The sequence below is a fragment of the Parasteatoda tepidariorum genome, chromosome 9 (genome assembly GCF_982258835.1).
Source record: "Parasteatoda tepidariorum strain Cologne lab strain chromosome 9, Ptep-v5.0, whole genome shotgun sequence".
Classification (NCBI taxonomy): domain Eukaryota; kingdom Metazoa; phylum Arthropoda; class Arachnida; order Araneae; family Theridiidae; genus Parasteatoda; species Parasteatoda tepidariorum.
This window is the reverse complement of record NC_141763.1, coordinates 52,184,295-52,199,553: the sequence shown is the minus strand read 5'-3', so window position 1 is coordinate 52,199,553 and position 15,259 is coordinate 52,184,295. Positions and strand designations below refer to the sequence as shown.

Here is a 15,259-nt window from a genome sequence, read left to right as displayed (position 1 = left end):
TGACCTTCCATTTAGACATATGAAATAAAATTTCACTATTCGGGAATTAGGGAAATTTTGTTTGGCTTTCTACAAATGAATTTAAGGCATGTGTAATTTTACTTGAAGAGGGCTTTAATCGCTTCAAAAAAGTGTCTTCTGTCAGTGATACTTTGACTACATCGGGCTAGCTAGACGCGCCTTAAAATTTAGACTTGTGGAACGTGATCGTTATCAAGAATGTGAAAAATACGCATGTTTGAAATCTTTTGCATAGATTAAATTTCGACCACGCCAAAATTATTTCCACCCTAATTACAGTAGCTGATCTTGTATACCCTGGGATCTAGTTTTATTCATATGAACGCTGATTCCCTTGCTAACGACATTAGTTCCTCACCACCTCTCCATAGCTCGTGGAAATGCATTTTACCCCGCTTTGCCCCTCTCGTCCACTGTGGTTTTTCTTGATCTGTTTTGCATTTTTCTTTTTCTCTCTCGGCTACTGTAGTTTTTCTAGTTTGGTTCCTCACCTTTATTTTTCCATTTTTCGTAACGTGAAGGATTATATTTCAAATCAATTATGTTTCTTATTCACGTCTGGTAAGTCTTGAAAATGGGCGCCAGTTATGAGTGCTTGAAACGTGCCGACTGTTATTTCCAAATTGTTTTTTTTTTTTTTTTTTTTTTTTTTTTTTTTTTGGAAGCGAATGTAGTTTTTAATCAAGTAATATATTACCATCTTAGTTTCTTGGGGTTATTTATTTAACGTGTGCAATTTTCTCAAATGGAACTTGAAATCCTTTGTGATTTTAGCAATTTAAAAGGCATACCTGTAGAAGTCTAGATAAGATATTTTTCTTTGCTTTTAGCAAAACCTAAAATCGTATGAGATGATACCTCTTAAAACACAGAAATGAAATATTGTTTATGAATGTTCATTTCCAACGAAAAAAAAAGAAAAAAGAAGCATTGTAATTCTCTAAAATTGGAATTTCATTCGGTGATTTAAGAATCCCTTCTCCATGTTCATTTAGCGTTCGCCACTGGATTAAAAAAATGTTTTTATTACATAAATTTATTTCTTTAAAAGGGTAGATTTGAGATACAATATTCATTTACTCATTTTTCCCCGTCTACTCTTTATTTACATATTAATTTTAAAATATTTTTTTACCCCAAAAATAGCAAAAGTGTTTTATGTGATTTCTGATAGATAATAAATACATGATTTTCAGGAGAGGTTTTATCCGTCGTTCAGATTACATGCTAAAAAAAAAGCTTATATCTCACTGAAGATAAACATTAAAGAACTTATTCACTGTGCTTTTTCTTAAATCGGATTTGCACAGACTGCTTTTACTGGGCGTTTAAAACGGACTACTCATAAGTTCTCGAGTATAAAATACTCTTAGTATATCGCGCAGTATAAAAATTTATCCGCAAATATTTCTTTTGAAGTGCTGATAAAAAAACGTGGTAAGAAGGTCGAATTCCAGAAAGTACAGATAAGGATTTAAAAAGCTGTCGTGATATCTTTGTAAGTGAGGAACGAGTTTACTTTTATTGTTTTATAGAGATTTATGGTGAACTCTTCAAAACGACTCCTGAAAAATTGATGATATGCCATCTTGGTTTCGCTTCAAAGGTAATTCAGTGGAGTGTTTTTCTCTTACAAATCTGTTTATACTATAAAGGAGGTTATAAAATTGCGATTTACAGTAGATTTCTTATTTTAAATATATTTAATTTTCTTTTTATTTTTTTGTTTTATTGATTTAGCGGCGTCATTTATTACCTGATGGATTTGGATAAATGTAAGTTTTTTTTAATGAAAAAAAAATATTCTGTTTAAATTAAATGAAATTATGCTTCAATAATTTGTTAGTAAAATCGTTCAGCTGTATTTCGGGTAATTTTTCGCTGGCGAATATGACCTTCATTAAAAACTCGCCAAAAAATGCCAATTTTTAAAAAGTAGAAGTTTCAAGGTAAAAAAAAAAAAAAATTATCTTTGTTGGGATTAATGTAGAAAGGGTTAGGCATAAAATACTTCTTAAAATCCAATTGCAAAAATTTTACAACATTTGTTTATACTTCTGACTTTTCCTTACCAATGAAAGAATGTGGTGATAAATATACAAATTAAAGTATCAGTTAAGGTTAAATTATATATATAGCTCTTTCGTTTAGAGTTAGACAAGATAAGCTTGCACGGAAGTGTCGTACTTCATATCGCTTCCTGTCGCTCATCTATGATTTTTCGGAGTCTTGCAATTATAGTCTTTATTGTTTAAAACCAATTAAAAATATCTAATAACTATCATAAAACTTTTATTGAATATAAAAAGGCACTTGAATTTTTAATTGTACGCTTTTGTAAATTAAAATTCTTGTTCTTAACTTTCTTGCATTTTTTAAGTAAATAGGATTTTTATTTACTGCGAGTAAATTCCTCGTATAATAAAATATTCGTAATTGTAGTACTTTAATTGCGTCTCTTTGCTGCTGCTAAATGGGCTATATGCGACAGTTTGGGAAGCATCCCTGAGAATGTTCCATCACAATTTTGATCCTCTGCAGTGGAAATATTCCCCCCCCCCCCGCTTTGGTAGCCCAATGACCTACGTGCAAAAGTCATGCACTTTATGATCTAGCAGTTCAACAAAGATCGATACCGTTCATCCTCGGTCCCTGCGCAGGCTGATCAAAGTGGTTCCTCACTGGCCGCAGCCCGCGATGCTTGATCTTCGATGTTCTACTGGGGACAGTGTCTTTACGATATAATTTGAGTTATGTTCTGAGTTATGCGAACAGTAATAAACTGAATTCAACTTTTTTACAAGACAAAGATACTTTGTATTATTTAACACCTACGTTCATAAATTATTTTATTTAGATGTTAGGTACATGGGATCGTTGAAATTAAGTGTTTGATTAAATTTTTTTTAGATCTTTGCTTTTATTTTTCTAGGCAAAAAAGATAGTATATGGGCCATAAGAATATCAAAAGGAAAAATTGTTCATAAGTTTATTTTTTGTCGTTTTTTTTTCGCGTCTTGTTATTAGACAATTTTTTTATCTAAATTTTACCATTCCTGTTATTTTTGTGGATTGAATTTTTTAAACATCATTTTTAAAGTTTAATAAGAAAATGTGTAAAACTGTTTACAAATGTATTTTCTCAGTGCTACGCAAAATGTATTTATGCAATAAAATTAAGAGAGAAATTGACATTACAACTCTCTCTAGTTTACTATCTGTTCTAAATACATTTGATAATGATCTTTCAAAAATTAGAAAACTGGGACTGACGTGATGTATATAGAATTTCGAATAAATATTTACTAATTTTCTCCGTAGATGTTGCATACCGTTTAGTTTACACTATGATTCATAGTTTCCATCAGGCATTGAATCTTATTCAGCATTTTATTAGTTTATTTATTCAGATGATAAGTATATTTATTGCATTGCACTTATTTTCTGTAAGATTGTTTATAAGTGTGATTTGAAAGCTGTTCTATAATGTTCTGTGGTTTGCAGAATTAGTCCTCATTACGAAATAGTGGTATTATCTTTGAGTTCTATGAAGCAGACGGGCTGAATAAAATGTTGCCAAGATATTGCCAAAGTTATAAATTTCTGGCATGTTTACCTATTCTGCAATTTTAATCTAGCAATTTTACAACTTTTTAAAAAATTACGCTGTGATTTGAAATTGTTTTTAATGCTTTCTTAACGGTGTATAGTTATGAAAACCACTCTTAACTAAGACCGTTTTCCGATGTGTAACTAGAAAGGAAGTTCTTCACCGAATTATATTGAGTCTGACAGCAAATTCTGCGATAACTTCACTTTCTTTTGCTTCTTATTGTCCGTCGTTATTCCCCGTTAATGTGTCGTTGTTATTCACCCGAATCGAATTGTAACATCGTAACACATCTTCTCGTTTGGCAGTAAACTACAAATAAATTATCTTAAACAACCATTAAAATGAAACTTCACTTTATATTTCGAGTTGAAGACATTCGTCTATTCATTCGTCGTGCGTTGTCAGGTAGTCCAATTAACTTAATTCTGCCTCAGTGAATGGCGTTACGAGCGGGCTCTTGCAAAAAGAGAAGGCGCAATTTTAACGCGTGCACTATCTATCTTTTGTGAAAGAAAGGAAGTCCAATGCTGGCTTAAAAAATCTAAGTTTATTGTAATTCCCAAAATGTCTTGCTGGTTTTGTTCTGATGCGAGAGTTTTTATTATGAAAAAAAAAAAAAATCGTGCGACTTATCGCTATAGTACTGAAAATTATTGTAAAAATTGCTAAATTCAAAAACATTGCAGGAAAGGAAAATATATGATAGGAAAATTTTGGCAAAATCACATTCTCGCAAAAATTGCGATATTACATTCAACACAGAAAGTTTCAGAGGTAATTTTTTTCCCCGACAAGTTTTGAAAATTTGAAATATTTCTAAAAATTCGCTGTTATTTTATTTATTTATTATTATTTTATTATAAATTTTAAAGCTTTTTCGGGGAATGAAAATGATGCATAACAAATCTGAAAACATTTACGCGTGATATACTAATCCATATAGAACTTATAAGATGTAGTGCTTTTCAATTCTCGAAAACTTTTTTTTCCCGTTCCACCCTATTGCGTTCCTTCAAGTGACGTCATCCTACGATAACGTTACTTGCAGGTATACAATAGGGTGCACTTGCTGTAAATCATTGCATTTGTCGATTCAGAAGCCAATCGGGTTAGACCAGAGTGACGTCGCTTATGGGTATCCAAATAAATTGGAGTTAAATCACATGATTGGGCATAATTCTTCTCGAGCTGCAAGTACCCAATTATTTAATATTGATAACAATATAAATATATAGACATATTATTTGTAGATTTAAAACTAATGTCTGAATGCAGAATCTAGGACTTTGAAATTACAGTTTTATTTTTGAATGAGTTAAAACTTTTAAAAGGAGGGCAGATAAACTGATAAGTTGATTAGCCTTACAATTGTTTAAGCAGAAGAACGGAATAAAAAAGAGCACTATACGTTTATTGCTTAATTGCCGGTAGATTTGAAATTGTTATAGTTTTTAAATAAAAAACGTAAGGATGAGTCCCGTTTTTTTTAAAAATAGCATAAAATAAATTTGGCGAGGTGTCAATTTTGGCGATAAAATATTTTGTGAAGCATCCGTTAAAAGTCCTAAATTTATCCTAATATAACTCCTTTTTGAATCAAAATTAATATTCACCTTACAATCCAAATTTAATATTCTAATCCTTTATTGAGGTTGTTAAGACTTCAACCGTAAGATGTTACTATTTCATGTACGGAATAATGTTCTAATACAAAGGAAATAAATTTCTGAGACCTATAATTATAATGAACGAAAATTTTTTTTTTTTAAGTTTTTGACCACTTTTAACTGGTTTCTTTGGTAATATCATTTGAAATATTTTGCAAGCTATCTAATCTAATTTTTCTTGTCGAAAATGATTGTAGGTGTACCGTACTTTGGAAGGTTAAAAAAAGGGTAGAAAGTTTGCTTTAAAAGGTTAATTAATTATTTTTCGTCTAATTATTATGCACACTCTTTTCAATTAAATAGCAATTAATGCTGAATGTTCGTTTGGAAGATTTGAGTTTCGGTTTTGAAACAATTGCGGAAACTAAAATTTTATTTGTAATTTGTTAAATATTAACAAGAACTTTTCAAAAACCATTTTTAAGCATAATAAATTTTTTTTTACGCGGTTTGTGTTCTTGGTGACAATATCTAAAGAATAATAAATTTCTGTGTCTTGTATATAGTTAACATTCTTTTTTGTTATATTGTCATGGTTACTTCCAACCAATTCGTGAAATAGTTCTTAGCATGCGCTTTCAATTTCGCCATATTTCGTGTACAATTGAAACTTATTAACTATGCCCTGTTCTATTTTAAGTTCCGTTACCCTTTTTTGTTCCATATTGCTGGGTATTTATAGCCAGATTTTTAGACATGCAGTTCATATACGGTAAATAAGAACCATATGTATATTATATATAACGTATTGAAAGTTGAAATACAGAATCTTTTACGTAAGATTATTTCTCTTTTGTTATAAAATTATTTATCCGCCTGTTTGAAAATTATTAATTTTATTTATTGAACTTTTGTTTTTGATATAAAACTAAAGTACCAGATCTTAGCTTTCTTTATTAGACATTAGACCTTTTTATTAATTATTTAGTGTTCTTTTTATTACATAACTGTGTCGTTTTGAGACTAATTAATAGGAATCAGGTTTTGTTATACTATTCATCAGTTCAATTAATTATTCAGAAGTTGATTTTTGTTATGTTTAATCTTTTTTAAAAATTTCGCGTTCTAACAGATTTAAGATAAACGTTGTTAAACAACGATATAATGAGTTTTATTTAATACTTATTTTCTGTTTCTGTTCTAATCGGTTACAGATAGCTGCTTTTATTGACATCGAACAATTTTTGATGACTGCCATTGTTTTTGAACTATTGTAGTTGTCAACGTGATGCGTTTAATATATTTTTTTTCTTTCAAAAAACGAAAAGTAAACTTTCAAATTTTATTACATTATTTCTTAAATTCATTTGGAAGTGTTCGGATCAAATTTCGTGTTTTGAATTTAGTCGAAATATGTCAATAAATTGTTGTGAAAGTTTTGTACAACTTATTTTATCTTGATTCCCAGAATATACAAAACCATGTTATTAACCATATTGCTATTTTCAAATGTAGGTTTTAAAATATTTACTCATTATTAAAAAGGAAGCAAATTGGAGAATTCAGGCAAGGATATAGGAATAGCTAAATTTTGCCTGTTTTTTAAAACTTATAATTTTTTAAAATACTTAAATTTTTTTTGGCGTTATAAATACTAATTTCTGTTTTTAAAATACATAGCATTAGAGCTACTGATGCATTTTGGCAACTAATTAATTACAAACGCTAAAGCTGTTATACATACTTAATAATTTTTGAAACGGAAGTATTCAGAAATAAGATTTATAGAATTTTAGAAAAAAGTTATATTCTTACTTTTTGATTGAAGATAGAAATTGTTGTGTCATTCGACCGTAATGTTTAAATTATAATTTTTCGTTCTAGTTAATAAATAAGCAATAATCTGCAGTTTTCATTAACGACATTTTTTCCATTATTTCTCAAAAAAGTCTAGTCCTTTTCCCAAACTAAATTCGTTGTGTTTTTAGGAAGTGTAATTATTTTGTACACTGTTAAAAGTGCAACATTAGTTTATCCCAATAAACTTGATTTTTTTTCCATTTCTTTCGCAGACGTTGATTTAGCCTGCATAACGAAGGTTGGGAGAGAGGGATGTCTGTAACATTACCGTTCAAATGACATTCAAACTACGCACTGTACTTCGAATGTAAACATTGTATCTGTTTTTATTTAGTTTGGTACTTGAAGAAGGCCATCGGGGCCATCTCGCATAAGATTGTAACTCCTTGGCCTTAATTACAACGGTAATTTAACGATCATTTTCGTCCTCACTTTTGTAAGTGCCCATTATTCCACATTTAATCTAGGAACTAAAATATTTTCTACGGTTAATTGTGCTTATTTATACTCATTTGCTTTTAAAGTAATTATATGTCTTTAATGTTGTTAACCGTACGCAGGTAATGGGCATGCTTCATATAAAAATAAATTTCATTTCTACATTAAAATTTATGTATCGTTGTTTAAATTACTGGCCGACTGGATATTGGTAGGATTTACTTATGTTTGTTAATCGCTAATTTCAGATATTATTCATATGTTTCAGAGGGTTTCCACGACTTTTTGTGTTCATGAAAGATTTACTCATAATTTTGTTTCAGCTGTCAGGGGTCTGTCCAGACATTTTGTGAAAGGTCCGTTTTTCGTGAAATTGTGACAAAATTACATTCCTTCAACCAGGGTCCGCTTTTATGAACTTATACAAATAGGGTCCGTTATTGCAAAAAAAAACTTTTTCAAGGAGTTTTTAAATTGTAAAGACATACAAGATTATGCTCAACTCTGTAAAATGATAATTAAAAAAATTAAATTTTAAAAAATAAACGACAATTGCTGCTTCTAAATTAAAGATGCAACATACAAATATTTGGTATTTAGCCTCGCAGAATATTAATTTCGGACGAATAATGGAAGAATCGTCTGCCGAATACAAAACTTAATTCGTTTACATCCATCTTTCTTGTTTTCTGCCCTGGAAAGGGTTTATTCGATTAACAAAATAGTAATGAAGATAAACAAATTTGTGAAGGGTCTGATTAAAAGAAAAATCATTTTGTGAAGGGTCCGTTTTTAAGTTAAAATATTTTGTGAAGGGTCCGTTTTTATGAAAAGATATTTTATGAAGGGTCCGTTAACGGACCCAAATTTCTTCTAAACAGTCCCCTGGCTGTGTTAGCGTGTGAAAAATCAGTGATCTGTGCTGAATTAGTGAAGAATTGTTTTGAATTTCAGGAAAAAGGTCCTGCTTTTGTAAAAAAAAAATCTAAGGAGCTACGATTTATAAATGAACTAACGATATTATCGCGAATCCATTTTTCATAAGTGTTTTCTGGAGAACCCATTTTTTAATTGAAAAAAATATCGAAAATTATCCGTTTTCAAGATAAACTATTTTTTGAAGGGTCTGTTTTAAAGATGAAAATTTTCGTGAGGAATCCGTTGACGGTCTAAAAAAATTTTTCTGGTTAGACCTTTTTTCATACTTAACAAATATAATTTTGTTTTTATTATTTTTATTTTACTATTCTTAAAGGACAAAAACATTCTGATTTGCACGAAATATTTTGATAGTTATTGTTTGTTTTCGTATCTAACGCGTGTTTTTAAGTCTTAAATGTTCACATAAAATGCTTACAGTATATAATCTCCTATAATTATTAGAATATTTCGAATCCCTTTTCGATTTTAGCGAAAACTTGACATTTTAAGATTATTTTCCTGTGTTGGCGGAATCACCTTGGATCTGATGCCAGCTTCAATGAGTAGTCTATTTTTTTTTTGTTTTTTCTTGCGTCAGTACTTACAAAGATAGCTCTGTTTATACTTCTGTGATTTATGTTGAAATCGTATTTAGTTTTATCTCTGTGGTTGAAAATTAAAAGATTTTGTGCAGTATAGCTGCCAAACGTTTCGGCTTATTTGCAGTGAAATAAAAATGCCCTATTTGTGAAGAGAAAAAGAGTGTTTGTTACTTTTATATGATTTTTTGGTTTTAGTATTTAATTCTCCGAATCTAGTTCTCTGTTTTAAAGAAAAAATTGTGCTAATAAAATGGCGTTTTATTTATTACTGAGATAATCACCATGCCGGTTCTGTATTATTTAATACATTTACGATTTAAATGTCATCATTCGAATGAAATTGTATTACTTTTAATAATGACAATTGTTATATTCGTTATATAGCGTTGATAAAAATTAAAGTTAAGAGTAAATTTTTTTCTGATACCTATAGGGTATTTCATAGGAAAATCGTGCACACTTGTATGCAATTATGTTAAGGAAGGTAAAATTATCTTTGTACTTGATATACAGGATGATAATTATGGATAACTTGAAAATAAACTTGATAGCCTGGGATCGTTGTAAAGATCTAGGTAAAGCTTAGCGATTGAATGCAGTGCATTTTTGAATTATTTTTTTAACACATTCCTATTGTTTATTTTTTGGTGAAAGAGTAAATACAGTGTTTCCATTAAGCGATATTGATTTTTAAGGCCGCATTATTCTCCTGATCTCGACGCTTGATTCATTTTTGTGGGACAATATTTGAAACGGAATTTACTCAAACTCATAACTGCCATTTATGGAGGTTGCTTAACACATAGATTTAAGTACTTCAAGTTTCACAGAATTTTCTGATGTTCTTTCCAAGACTTTTTTTTTTTTTTAGAAAATGTTAATGTTTGTAGAAAAGTCTATTTCAAACGAATTCAATTTCAATTGTCCGTGAATCCGATCAATTCCTATCAATTTCAATTGTCTATGAATCTGATGTATGATTTATTTTATTACACAATAAACATAGTTAACGTTTTCTAAACTAATTTGGATGTCTTTTCAGGGGTCTGTTAAGAAGAAATTTGGGTCCGTTTAGGGACCCTTCACAAAATATGTTTTCATAAAAACGGACACTTCACAATTTTATCTTCATTATTGTTTTGTTAATCGAATAAACCCTTCTCGGGTGGGGGGGGGAGAAAGACAGATGTAAACGAACTACATTTTGTTTTCGGCAGACTCGCAGTATAGGCTAAATACCAAATATTTGTATGTTGCATCTCGAATTTAGTAACTGCAATTGCTGTTTATTTTTTAAAATTTAATTCTTTTAATTATAATTTTAGAATGTTGAACATAATCTTGTATGTCTTAACAATTTAAAAACTCCTTGAATATTTTTTTTTTTTTTTTTTTTTTTTTTTTGCAATAACGGACCCTATTAGCACAAATTCACAAAAGCGGACTCTGGTTGAAAGAATGTGACTTAACGTTTATTTTATATTCACAAATTACGAGTAGTTTTTTAAAAATTTTACAAAAACAGACCTTTCACAAAATGTCTGGACAGACCCCTACTTTTTGGAAAAGACAAGAAGTATTTTTTAGAAGATTCTGAGCACCATTTCCTAGTTATGAAAAAGATCAAAGCATTCTGTCCGCCATTATTAATTTGTGCGGTACTGAGTTTTTTTTCTTTATTTTTTCCCCTTTCTGTTTTCTCTGCTTTACTGATTTCCCTTTAAAAGCAATTTTTTCTCATTATTGTTTTTTTTCTCCTCAAAAGAGACTCACTAATTACAATTTCAATAGTTTTTATTCTTTGACTTTTTATTATTACTTAATTCAAACAATCACATGGATCAGGGTAAAAGTTATAAGGGCATTATCTTTTTATTAGAATTACTTTTTTAAATCGTGTTTCTTATTATTAATGATTGTTTCAGAAGATACATATGCTAGTATCCAAATAGATACAATGAATTTTAATTTAACCATTAATTGTCAAAATAAACACTTCCAATTGTCGCTTGAACTGTAGTAATATAAATTATAATTTAAGCGACGTAATCTTTAGTACTAAACTATATTATAATATCCTCAGAAATTGGATTAGATAAAAGTCATAGAGTGATTGTTTTTTATTTTATGAGTGAAATTCGTACAATAATATACGCAAATATAAACCTTGAATAATAGTCCCATTTCGACCAAAAATTATTTGGGGGAAGAAAAAAAAAATCTTATCAAGAAGCTCAAAATTTTTTATTATTTGTGAATTTATTTCAAACTAATTTCAATACTCTTAAGGGAAAAAACAATGAAAATGTAGAGATTGGTGCTAACAGAGTTATAAAAAAAAATTAAAATCTTATGAAATTTATTTGATTTTTTTAAACAAAACTTTCTTTTAACAGAAACAAACGTATTTCTAAGGTTTATACACATAATTTATATTTGCAGTAAGAAATAATAAAAATCTTTCCGCTGACAAACTGGAAATCTGCTATAAATTTAATTACAATATTAAAAAAGACTAATTGTGCAAAACTTCTATTCAAAAATGCTATACACTTATGCTTACTTTTTATTTTTCAAAACAAGTTTATATTGTTCTTATTACACCAAGGAATATTTAAATGACAGTCAATTGTTATGAAAATTAAATTTGTTGCGGGCCCTTAAACGGCCCTCTACCGAAGAAAAAAAAAATTGCTCATCATTTTATTAATTTTGATTACCGGGTGCATTATTTATTAATGTGAATTGCAGAAAAGATTCTTGCATCTACAGTACTCAGTAGTAATAAAATGTCAGCGCCCGTTCTGTTGTTGTCTGTTTGATGACCACATTGTTTATTTGTAACTTAATTTATTTTCTACTCCCTTGCAATTGCTATGAAATGATGACTCATTTGTGTGAAGTTTTCATTCTGTCTGACCCGACAGTGAGCAATTAAGTAGGGCGTACGTCTTGCTTCTCCACCTTCCCCTGCCGGTGCACGTGTCCCCGGCGTCCCTTTGAAAGTGGCACGCGATTTCTGTCAAATTGGGGTCATTGTGCGAGGGTGACCATCCTTTTAGAGAAATCGCTTGTCTCCGGTGATTTTTCTATTTCATTTTTTTCTTCCAAGAAATGCCAAGTTATGCTGTTTAAATAAAATTCTGTCGTTTTATGTCTTTTTATAGGAAGTGAATTGAGTCGTTGACCTTTATCTTTAATAAATATGCTAGATTAATAATATCCCGGAAAAATTTTATTAAAGTAATATAGTGGATTGTAATTTTTCTTTCTTAAACTATTTTTTTTGTGTTAGTCAATCAATAAGATAAACACGATGATTATATTTTTTCATTCAGGCATTTTTATAACATTATACCTCCCCCCCTGAACACTATTACATACCTTTTAGTGTTATTCAATGAATGGGAGATTAAATATGTTTATATGTTTAAGTTACTCAGGCTTTTTTTTTGAAAGAGTATGCTTATAAATTTATGAGTACTGACATTTTGATAGAATGATGAATCTTCACATTTTTTATCTTTTTTAATTTTTCTATACAGAAAGCTTAATTTGTATTGATTTGTTGTTTTCAACAGGCTTTTTTTATACTAATTAAATTTCGTTTCATCGTTTGCAACTAAACTATTTAAACAAATTAATCGCAATTTTATTTTAAGATAATAATTATTTAATAATTCTTTGTTTATGACTAAGTTGAATCAGCTTATCTGTATTTTTGTCATTTACATTTTGTGCAGTATAGGTAATTTCAGATCTAAAGACCTATTTTTTTTTTTTTTTTTTTTTTTTTTTTTTTTTTAAATTTAAGGCTTTTTGCTATTACAAAAGTTTTTACAGCAGGATTACGTTCCTAGAATTAACTTAAGTAAATTTGTTTTACTGTGCTAAAATTTAGATTGATAAATTTTTTTAATATGCGTCCATAGCTGACTTTGACAGCTCCATCTATCAAGAACCTGTTGGGGTTTTCTTTGTTTGTAAGCTTTGGATCCCAAAATTCATTCGGTTGTTTGCTATCTCTATATTTGTTTTGCAATTCCATAAAAGCTATTGATTGGTTTGTACTCCAATATCTTGTTTACTTCTTTTGCACGATGACAAATTCTCTTTCTAAAATTTTTTAATGCAGAAAAATGGTTATCGTAAGTCAATATGCTTTCTAAGTAAGTCCCAGTCATTTATCTCGTTCTTATTGTTTGTTCAATAGTTAACCTACACTTCTGGTGGATGTCCTCTTTTGTCCTTAAATGAAGATAATATTAGATAAGATAACATTTATGCACTTTCTATCATTCTGTTTCTTTTTGTAAGATAGGACGATTCAAAAGCTCTCATGCAATTCTTGCCTTTTTTTAATATATTTTTTTCAGAAAACAATGGTTAAAAGAATCACGAATCTTGAGATTCAGATAATCTTGTCTCCAACTATGGGACCTCTCTTTTAAGAGGCCCTTCCTTTCCCGCCCGTATTCAACTGTCGAAGGGGGAGCAAAGAAGGAAAATTCTAAATTTGCTTTTAATCCTTTTAATTTTCTCTAATAAACTAATGATAAATATTTACTCTATTTGGCACTATCTTTCGATACATGTAAAATATAAGACCATCTCCCAATCAGAATTTGAAATATTAAGCGTGGAGTGTGTTGTTAAACGCTTAATATTTAAAATATTAAGCGTTTCTATTATTTAAAATATTAAGCATGTTAAAAGAATAGATTCTCTATAAATTTTTTCTAACGTAAAACGTTTTTTCTGCATAAAAGGTAAAATCTTCCAAACAATCATTTTTCAAATTTTGACTTATTCGAATCTAAGAAAAACAGTTATTCATCATTGAAATTTCTTGAATTTACAAAATCAATTTTATTGATAGATGTTTGAATATGAATGAAAAAAAATTTTTTTCAAGCTACTTTTTTTGGATTTTATATTTTAATGCAATATAATTTCCATAACCTGACATATTTTTTTTATTAACTATTAAACTGTTTTCAATAATTAAAAAATACCAAAATATATTTTTGCATGAAATGTAGAGCGTAAGAAAAAAAATTATATTAAATGGGCACCGGTATCTTCTTTTAAGGGTTAACTTGCAAATAAATAAATTCAAAATTTTAACTTCTAAATATCTTTGTCATAGTAAGAGTTTAAACGTATAAATTTTTTTTTACTGTGCTATGGCCAAATAGAAAATGTGTCATACAATTTTATGTAACATCGTATTCTCTTACGGATTGTTTTAGATATTATCATTGAATTTTGAATTCCCGTGACAAGCTATTTTAATTTTGTTGCATTAAAAGAATGTCACTGACTGTCGGCTGGGCACCGGTAAAAACGAAATTTCGTTCAACCGTTTCTCTTTTTGTGTTCACTAAATGAAATTCATTTTGTGACGTAAAAGTGAGGCAGTTCTGTTAGAACTTTCTTAAAAAAAGTAGTTAATATTTTCTTACGGCTGCTTTCAGATGTAATAATGACGCTCGGCTTTGCCAGGTCATCTGGCTGGTGACTCAAGCGCCTGCCTACATTTCACCTGTTTTTCTATGACGTCACGTTAAACAAATTAAAGAATCCGCTAAGTCACATTGCTTGCCGCGTGTTTCTGTCTTAACAATCGTAAATTGGATAACACATTTATCTTATGATGTGAAATAAATGTTAAATTCTTTAAAACTATTGAAATTTTTCAATCCATCATTCCTATCTCGGTTAAAAGTTAATAGGATTTCTTTTATTTTGTTTAATGAATTTCATTATATTTTGTCATAAGTTCAATTTGAGAATTGATGGAAATAACATTCTATCCTATGCACATCATTGTAATTTTTTATCCCTCTCAAAAGACAAGGAAACTTCAGGACCCTGAGTCGCATATCGGACAGACTCGTTATCGTAGAAGATTTTCTCGTATCGTAGAATTTATCGTAAAAATAATTCGCCTGAGTGGTGCACGAACAAGGAAACCGTAAAAATTCCCAACGGTTAACCCGATAACTAGAAACTTAAAATTTTAGTCCTATGGGTAATTTTTGTTAAAACATTGATCTGTGTTGGCTGCCAGCTAGTTGTTAGCATTCAAACCAGAAACTATAATTATCGCGTGTGCTATCAATATTAATCTTGTAAAATATATTTATTTTGATATAATATGATAATCCGCATGATAAGAAATAAGACAATTCTGG

At 29.5% G+C, this 15,259-nt stretch overlaps 1 protein-coding gene and 1 long non-coding RNA gene across 5 annotated transcripts in view; one reads left to right on the top strand and one right to left on the bottom strand.

Annotated features, from left to right (window-relative positions):
• LOC107455859 (phosphatidylcholine:ceramide cholinephosphotransferase 1) overlaps positions 1-15,259 on the top strand; it is a 76,957-nt gene that overhangs the window by 24,246 nt on the left and 37,452 nt on the right. Inside the window, exons 1-2 of one of the 4 annotated variants that reach the window (XM_043045118.3) lie at positions 1,544-1,627; positions 1,762-1,796. The exons of 2 other annotated variants lie outside the window; for them this stretch is intronic. The gene's annotated coding sequence lies outside the window, so the exon portion shown is untranslated. Of the gene's footprint in view, positions 1-1,486; positions 1,628-1,761; positions 1,797-15,259 lie in introns of those variants that run through there. One more of the 4 variants, XM_043045119.3, reaches the window with a different exon arrangement.
• Positions 8,006-13,680, bottom strand: LOC147804056 (uncharacterized). Its single transcript, XR_015429222.1, has 2 exons — positions 10,620-13,680; positions 8,006-10,096 (listed from the first exon to the last, which is right to left on the bottom strand). It is a non-coding gene; the product is annotated as an uncharacterized LOC147804056 (long non-coding RNA).